The sequence below is a fragment of the Symphalangus syndactylus genome, chromosome 10 (genome assembly GCF_028878055.3).
Source record: "Symphalangus syndactylus isolate Jambi chromosome 10, NHGRI_mSymSyn1-v2.1_pri, whole genome shotgun sequence".
Lineage (NCBI taxonomy): Eukaryota > Metazoa > Chordata > Mammalia > Primates > Hylobatidae > Symphalangus > Symphalangus syndactylus.
This window is the reverse complement of record NC_072432.2, coordinates 41,370,750-41,380,116: the sequence shown is the minus strand read 5'-3', so window position 1 is coordinate 41,380,116 and position 9,367 is coordinate 41,370,750.

Below are 9,367 nucleotides of genomic sequence, written 5' to 3'. Positions count from 1 at the left end.
TTAAGCATTTTTAATTGGGAAATGACAGCATCGGTTTCACACTTTAGTGTAAAAGGATTAGAGGCTTGAAGACTGAAGGTAGGGAGACAAGCTTGGATGCTGCAGGAAAGTTGTAATAATACCAATAACAAATGAGAGTGGTCCAAATGCCAAGACAGAGGAAATGGCAAACTCAAAAGAAATAATAGTCTTAGAGAGCTGTTAAGGACTTGGTGATTGATTTGAGAGAGAGGATGAGGCAGAGGGAAGACTCTTGTTTAGGTACTTGGGTAAATAAAAGAGGTAAATAAAAGCATTATTGCTCCAAGGAAGGAGAATCCACATGGCTGTCAAGGTTAACCAATCACTAGGTATATGTGCATTGCAAACCTGCTGCATTATGTGGGCACAAAGAAGATGCTAACAGGAAACTTTCATGGTGCTTAGTGGGAAGCCTTCTGTTTTTCACAGTTTTTCCAGGGACAACCACAGCCATAATACTGTCCGCTTCAAGATTTAAGGGGGACAGATCACCCTGAGCACTTTGTAGGACTACCCCAGCCTATGTGTGTAGCATCAATTTTGTTTCCACAAGCTGCTCAAGAAACCAAGCCCCCTTAACTGAGCACACTGCTTTCTGGTGTTCTTTTCTTTCCTTTCTACGTCATAGGTACTACTGTGACTAGAGGTAGGGTTGATGTCCTCTTTGCTTCTCATTATCAATCTGATATCATTGTCCCTTCGTCTTCATTAAAATACTATTTGCTGTAGTCCAAATGTTTGTGTTCCCCCCAAATTCATAGGTTTTGAAATCCTAACTCCAAAGGTGATGATATTAAAATGCAAGGTATTTGGAGTGTGGTTAGATCATAAGGGTAGAGCCTTAATGAATGGGATTAGTGCTATTATACGGAAAGGTCTTAGGGAGGTTATTTGCCTTTTCCATCATATGTGAGTTGTGAAAACACAGCATGAAGGGGCAATTCTATGAACAGGATGTGGGCCCTCACCAGACACTGAATCTCCAGGCACCTTGATCTTGGACTTCTCAGCCTATAAAACTGTGAAAAACAAAATTCTGTGATCATAAGCTACACAGTCTATAGTATCATTATTAATTACCCACTCTGGGTAAATCATATAAATTACCCACACTGGATATCCCAGGCAATACGGCCAAATAGGAACAGCTCCAGTCTACAGCTCCCAGCAAGACCAATGCAGAAGGGTGATTTCTGCATTTCCAACTGAGGTACTTGGCTCATCTCACTGGGGCTGGTTAGACAGTGGGTGCAGCCCACAAAGGGTGAGCAGAAGCAGGGTGGGGCATTGCCTTACCTAGGATGCACAAGGGGTGAGAAAACTCCCTCTTCTAGCCAAGGGAAGCTGTAAGGGACTGTGCTGTGAAAACCAGAGCTATCCTGCCCAGATACTACACTTTTCCCACTGTCTTTACAACCCAAAGACCAGGAGATTCCCTCGGGTGACTACACCACCAGGGCCCGGGGTTTCAAGCACAAAGCTGGGCGGGCATTTGGGCAGACACTGAGCTAGCTGCAGGAGTTGTTTTTTGTTTTGTTTTGTTTTTGTTTTGTTGTGTTTTGTTTTGTTTTTTTCATACCACAGTGGCACCTGAAACGACAGCAAAACAGAGCCCTTCACTCCCCTGGAAAGGGGGCTGAGGCCAGTGAGCCAAGTGGCTTAGCTCAGTGGATCCCACCCCTACAGAGCCAAGCAAGCTAAGATCCACTGGCTTGAAATTCTCACTGCCAGCACAGCAGTCTGAAGTCCACCTGGGGCATTCAAGCTTGGTAGGGGAAGGGTCACCCACCATTACTGAGGCTTGAGTAGATGGTTTTCCCCTCACAGTGTAAACAAAGCCACCAGGAAGTTTGGACTCGGTGGAGCCCACTGCAGTGCCACAAAGCCCCTATAGCCAGACTGTCTTTCTAGACTCCTCCTCTCTTAGCAGGGCATCTATGAAAGAAAGGTAGTAGCCCCAGTCAGGGGCTTATAGATAAAACTTCCATATCCCTGGGACAGAGCACTTGGGGCAAGGGGCTGCTGTGAGTGCAGCTTCAGCAGACTTAAATGTTCCTGCCTGCTAGCTCTGAAGAAAGCAGCAGACCTCCCAGCACAGCGCTCAAGCTCTACTAAGGGACAGACTGCCTCCTCAAGTGGGCCCCTGACCCCCATGCTTCTTGACTAGGAGACACCTCCCAGGAGGGGCCAACAGATAGCTAATATAGGAGATCTTTGGCTGGCATCTGGCAGATGCCCCTTTGTGATGAAGCTTCCAGAGGAAGGAGCAGGCAGCAATCTTTTCTGTTCTGCAGCCTCCACTGGTGATACCCAGGAAAACAGGGTCCGGAGTGGACCTCCAGCAAACCCCAGCAGACCTACAGAAGAGAGGCCTGACTGTTAGAGGGAAAACTAACAAACAGGAAGCAGTAGAATCAAAATCCACAAAAGGACAACCACTCAAAAACCCCATCCGAAGTTCATTAACATCAAAGACCAAAGGTAGATAATTCCACAAAGGTAAGGAAAAACCAGTGCCAAAAGGCCAAAAATTCCAAAAACCATAATGCCTCTTCTCCTCAAAAGGATCATAACTCCTTGCCAGCACGGGAACAAAATTGGATGGAGAATGATTTTGATGAATTGGCAGAAGTAGGCTTCAGAAGGTGGGTAATAACAAATTCCTCTGAGCTAAAGGATCATGTTCTAACCCAATTCAAGGAAGCTAAGAACCTTGATAAAAAGTTACAGGAAATTCCAACTAGAATAACCAGTTTAGAGAAGAATATGAATGACCTGATGGAGCTGAAAAACACAGCATGAAAACTTTGTGAAGCATACACAATTATCAGTAGCTGAGTCAATCAAGCAGAAGAAAGGATATCAGAGATTGAAGATAACCTCAATGAAATAAAGTGTGAAGACAAGAGTAGAGAAAAAAGAATGCAAAGGAACAAACAAACCCTTCAAGAAATATGGGACCATGTGAAAAGACCAAACCTACATTTGACTGCTGTATCTGAAACTGATGGGGATAATGGAACCAAGTTGGAAAACACTCTTCAGGATATTATCCAGGAGAACTTCCCCAACTTAGCAAGACAGACCAACATTCAAATTCATGAAATACAGAGAACATCACAAAGATACTCCTTGAGAAGAGCAACCCTAAGACACATAATTGTCAGATTCACCAAGGTTGAAATGAAGGAAAAAATGTTAAGGGCAGCCAGAGAGAAAGGTTGGGTTACCCACAAAGGGAAGCCCATCAGGCTAACAGTGGATCTTTCTGCAGAAACCCTACAAGCCAGAAGAGAGCGGGGACCAATATTCAACATTCTTTAAGAAAAGAATTTTCTACCCGGAATTTCATATCCAGCCAAACTAAGCTTCATAAGTGAAGGAGAAATAAAGTCCTTTACAGATAAATGTTGAGGTATTTTGTCACCACCAGACCTGCATTACAAGAGCTCTTAAAGAAAGCACTAAATATGGAAAGGAAAAACCAGTACCAGCCACTGCAAAAACATACCAAAATGTAAAGACCATTGACACTATGAAGAAACTGCATCAACTAATGGGCAAAATAACCAGCTAGCATCATAATGACAGGATCAAATTCACACATAACAAAATTAACCTTAAATGTAAATGGATAAATACCCCAATTAAAAGATGCAGAATGGCAAATTGGATAAAGAGTCAAGAACCATTGGTGTGCTATATTCAGGAGACCCATTTCATATGCAAAGACACACATAGGTTCAAAATAATGGGCATTAAGTGATTTTATTATTACATGAACATCATAGAGTGTACTTACAGAAACCTAGATGATATAGCCATATGTTATAGCCTATTGTTCTTAGGCTATGAATCTTAACAGCATGTTACTGTACTGAATACTATAAGCAGTTGTGATACAAAGTAGGTATTTATGTATCTAAAACTATTTAAACAGAAAAAAATACAGTAAAAATAGGATATTCTAAACTTATGGGACCACTGTCATATATGTGGTCCATTATTGACCAAAATGTCATTATATAGGCATATGACTATAATATTGCCTTTATAAACTCATTTGGGTATCCTCAGTTTATTTTATAGAACGCTGTTCTTGTCATTTATAGTATTCATCACAATGTATAATTATACATTTAGTTATTATCTTATTGATTTAGTATTTGCCTTTCCTTTGGTCTCTGACTCCTAGTAGACTGGGCCATGTATGCGTACATACCTTCTGGCAAAGAGAAGGATCACCATAAAGATGTATTGGCTATATAACTGACTGACTGACTGAAGGAATGAATAGATGAATGAACAAAGGGACAAGTGAATGAATTCAGAAAGAAATTATTAACAATTATTTTACCTGACATTATCATCAATTTTTCCAATCAAAACTATTGCTTTTGTAGTGTTTTTTTGAATACCAAGTTAACCAATGAAACTTTCGTCACTTATAGTCACTCTATTGGATAAATTTATAAGGATTTGTGGCACCTATCAATTGCTGTCTACACCTAATCAACCTCAAGTCTATTTTACTGCCTAAATAGAATTGATTGCCTTTTTTTATAATCACACAGCAAAGTTCTTATATATTCCATCAGTAGATACTACCCATACCACTTACCTCTGATTCCTGGCAGGTAATGCCCTAAATCACATTCACAATGATTTTGCTACCAAAACACTAGGGGTTTGTTCTAAGTCCCATTGCTTATTGCACAGAAAGCCAATCACTGAGACAAAAAGTCATGTCAGGGAAGAAGGCTTTATTTGGGTGCTATAGCCAAGGAGATGAAGATCAGTCTCAAATCCATCTCCTCTACCATCTAAAATTAGGAGTTTAAATAGCAGGGAAGCACCATGTTTGTGAAAACAGAAGTTAGGAAGGGGTGAGGAAGAAGCTTTGAAGCTTAAGAAGCCTTCAACAGAAAGCAGGTGGGCATTTAAGGCAATCATGACAGGTGAGGGGTTTGGCATGTTCTTGACCAGATGTGGTGATCTGATAAGCTTCAGTTTCAAGATACTATCTTGGAGGCCTGATGGTTGGTGAATTAGGCCATTCTTGCATTGCTATAAAAAAAATACCTGAGACTGGGTAGTTTAATAAGAAAAGATGTTTTATTGCCTCAGAGTTGTGCAGGCTGCACAGGAAGCATGGTGCTGGCATCTGCTTGGCTTCCAGGGAGGCCTAAGGGAGCATTTACTCATGGTGGAAGGCAAAGTGGCATGTTATATGGCAAGAGCAGGAAGCTGGGCAGTGGATAGAGGTGCCACACATGTTTAAACAACCAGATCTCATGAGAACTCACTATTACAAGGGCAGCACCAAGGGAGTGGCACTAAACCATTTATGAGAAACTCATCCTCATAATCCAGTCACCTCCTACCAGGTTCTACCTCTAACAATGGGGATTACAATTCAACATGTGATTTAGAGGGAACAACAACCAAACAATATCAGTTGGTTTCCTGAGAAGGGAACTCAAATAAGGCAAATGTAATTTTCTACATTTTGAGACTGGGGGAGTCAATTTCTATATTTATTCAAAATAATCCATAACATTAGCTGTATGGGACAATAGGGCGGGTTTCAATTTCAGCTCCTCAGTCCATATGACAAATAGTAACATACCAGTATTGGCCTCAGCATGGAAAAATTACTATTTTATACTATCCTCAAAACTATGCAGGGAATTGATGATGATGTTGAAAAAGAGTACAAAGTTGGTAGAACTTTGAGAAAGTAAAAACTAGAAAGACAGTTTTATAAAAGCAAGTCCTTGGAATTATCAAAAGAATACTTCTCTTATGCTATTCAGTGACATTTTTCTCATTGTTACCAATTCCTCAACACCTCACTCATGATTTTTTTAAATTTGAAAGTATCCTTTGTACCTTATTAATCTGTAGCCACCTTGATGGAAGACGCTGGAATAGCGGTCAGGCCTCATGGGGAAGGGCACATAATATATATTTAGGGCCTATACCCAGGGCAAATTGTTCAGCATGAGGGGCATGGCATGCATGAGCAGCACGTGAGCAGAGACAGTTAACAGGGAGAGGGAGTCAGCTTGCCATGGAGGGCTGTGTGCAGGAGACAAAAAGGAAGGTATTTCAGGTGCTTCTCAGAGGGGAAAGATTCAGGAAAACAGAGATATTCCTAAAGCCAATTTTAGAAAACTTTCTCTATGATTTATATGCACTCAACTTCAAGATGTTTAATAATATCTAAATTATTCTATGAGTTCTCTGAGTTCAGACTTTTCTCTCTTCATTTGTGACTCTGCAGAGTTTGGGCCCGTGAAGGAGCTGAGAAGCTCTGTGGGACCCATACGTGATTCTGTTCCTTGACATTTTATACAGAAGGCATTTTAAAATTGTTTTTTGACTCAACCAACTACTTGAAAGTAAAGAGTAGTAAGAATGCAGTCCTGGAAATAAAACAATAAGGTCTGTTTTTTTTCCTTAAGAAAAATGGAGATATCAATGTGAGATGACTTATTTGTGGTTATATTTAGATTATCTCATAAAAGATTAACTCACAAAAGATATTTAGAGTATCTCACAAAAGAAAAAGGTTATATTTATATCATCCCACAAAAGAATGCAATGCATTCCAAATTCTAATGTTTAGCAGGAAGATATTCAATAAATATATATAATAAAAGATGATTACTAAAAAATAGAATATATTATTTTATTCAAAACACAAAAGACTTATAAGAGCACAAAAATGGTAACTTTCTATTAACACGTGTTAATAGCAAAACTGAATTAAAGGAGTTGTGGCAAGATACCCCTTGTTGGGATGAAATTCAAATCTACATCATGTGGGTGACCCACACCCATGAACAGCAACTAGCCCTTCCCCACAATGACCCAGCAGCTGATGTAATAAAATTGAAAGTTGTGTGTGTGGGTTTGTATATGTATAAACATATATGCTTTTATATATACTTATATGTTTTCCTTTGCAGGATATATGTGTATGTGTGTATATGTATTCATATGTGTTTCTATGTTATCCTATAAAATATACACACATATATACGTTTATCCTATAAAACATATATATTTATATAAACATATATATGTGTGTTTTTTTGTAGGATATACACACGTACTACATACACATAAAATAATGCATAATGAAGTTTTAGTTGAGTCTCAATAAACTTTCAATCTGAGACCAAGTTTTACCCCTTTAAAACCTTGGGACTAGTTGCAAAAGGCCAACATTGATAGGAAAAGTTTTGTAAAATGAAAATTAACATTCACTGCTGCCCATACTCTTCACTTCCTCTAAACGTATGATGCAACAGAGATTGCTACGTGAGAGTATTTAAATTAAAGAGGATAATGCACTGTCTCAATAAACAGACATAACATTTCAGTTGAGTTTTGAGGCTAAGCAGAAAGTTTTCAAAGAAAAGCAGAGACAGGGCATTACCTATTAGAAAAAAAGAAACACAGAATTGCTTGGAGTTATCAACATAGCATGAAATTCTTGAGGAAATGGGTTGCTTCTAACTCATTAATGGACAGTCAAGCAAATAAATGTTGCTTATCTTCTGTATTTCAAGATTGTTTTTAAAATCGCTAGTAAACACTGAGCCAAAGGCCAAGTATTCCTGACTTATAAGGCAATGTTTCCCTGCATAAGGAATAATTTAGTGGTGAAGATGAAAACATATAAAAAGACTTTTAGCAATTTGAAATAGCATTTAGAATTACATGTTCTGAGATGTTAGAGAAAGAGACACAATGGTGGCAAGAGAAGAAATCTCAGGATGGGGTAGAATTTAAGCAAGTGATAAAGAGCATGGAAAGGCATTGTCAGTGAAGGATGCCCAGCAGGGCTACCATGTTGTACAGTTCCATAACAAAAATCCAATGGAAATTTTGCTCCAGGGAGAACTATTTGCATAGACTAAAATGAGAATATATCATTCACAGTCACAAGATTTTCAATTTAGAGCATCAGAGCTTGTTTACGGCCTATGGAGCCAATTCTTTCTTTGAGTTTGGGATCAAGCAACCCTCACATGGAATCTCTCGAGGGTCCTGAAGGTCACTAGCTTTCTGTGCTTTGTTTTTGCTGATCCAGCACTTAGAATTTTCATTTCCATTTGGAAACCAATAAATCAGCATATCTTGCCAGAGGAGTTTGAACCTCTTAAGATGCAATCAAATTGCTCAGTCAGAATGACTCCTGAAAATTGATCTGCACATTGCTAAGAGTGGAAGAGAACTTTCACATATCTAATGAATATATATTGCTGATGTATAGGATAATGCTAGCTGGAGCCTGCAGGACTGAGTTAAGCTGGTGTAATTAGAAGATCTGGGTTTATCTGTACCAAGTAAAACAGAAGGTTATTCATTAGTAATATTGGCCAGTTATATTTGTATTATTAAAGGAAGAAAAAAATTTGCTTTTCCTCTAACCATCTTAAGTTTATTGGCTATGGCCTTGCAAATTAGACTGACAAAAGACAGGTTAATGAAAGAAAAGTAGAATTTTGTTAATGAGTGTATCATGTATACACAAAAGAGCATTCAGTGATCAGTAACTCAAAGTGATGGTTAAAACTTGGGCTTATATAGCATCATAAGAAAAGACCAATAAATTTGTAGGTAAGTGACAAGATAAAGGAAAGGACTTTGGGTTTCTAGGGTCTGCAAATTGTGAGAAGGTAATACATATGGGACAAATAATGGTAGACAAAGACTAGTTAGTAAAGTTTCTTATGTAGATTCCTCTGTTGCCATCTCTTGGCTAGTAAGGATTTGGAGTTGTCTCCAGCAATTAATTTATGGTCTTCTTGATAGAAATGGGAGGGGAAAACACCTAAAAAATGAATGTCTTGTCTTCAGGCAAACAGGGAGAGGCCAGAAACTTTTTCTTGTATCTCTTTCTTCTCGATTTCCTTCAGCTCAAAATAGTCCACATGCCAAAGAAGCATATTTTGAGGTGGCATATTCTGCTACTGTTCATGTAGTCAGTGTATTTGCTGATACATTGTTTTGTAATTATCTTCACGTCACTTTGTATGTTTGTCATCCTTAATCAATGTTAGAAACCATAAACATAAAATTTATTTAAAATTTCTGAAGTACTTCCCTTGGTGCTTTTTACAACACACCAAAGATTTTTAAGTTGCTTTGTTTTGTTTTATCATATAAATTTTTGTCCTTATTTTTCAACCTACAGAAATTATCAATGAATAATTTTCACCAAAATTGAGTCTTTGAAACTATTTGCATTTTAATGTATTAATTTCGTCATTCAATCTATGTTTCAAAACAATAGCATTATCAATTTATTGTTTCTCAATTTTCCTCATTC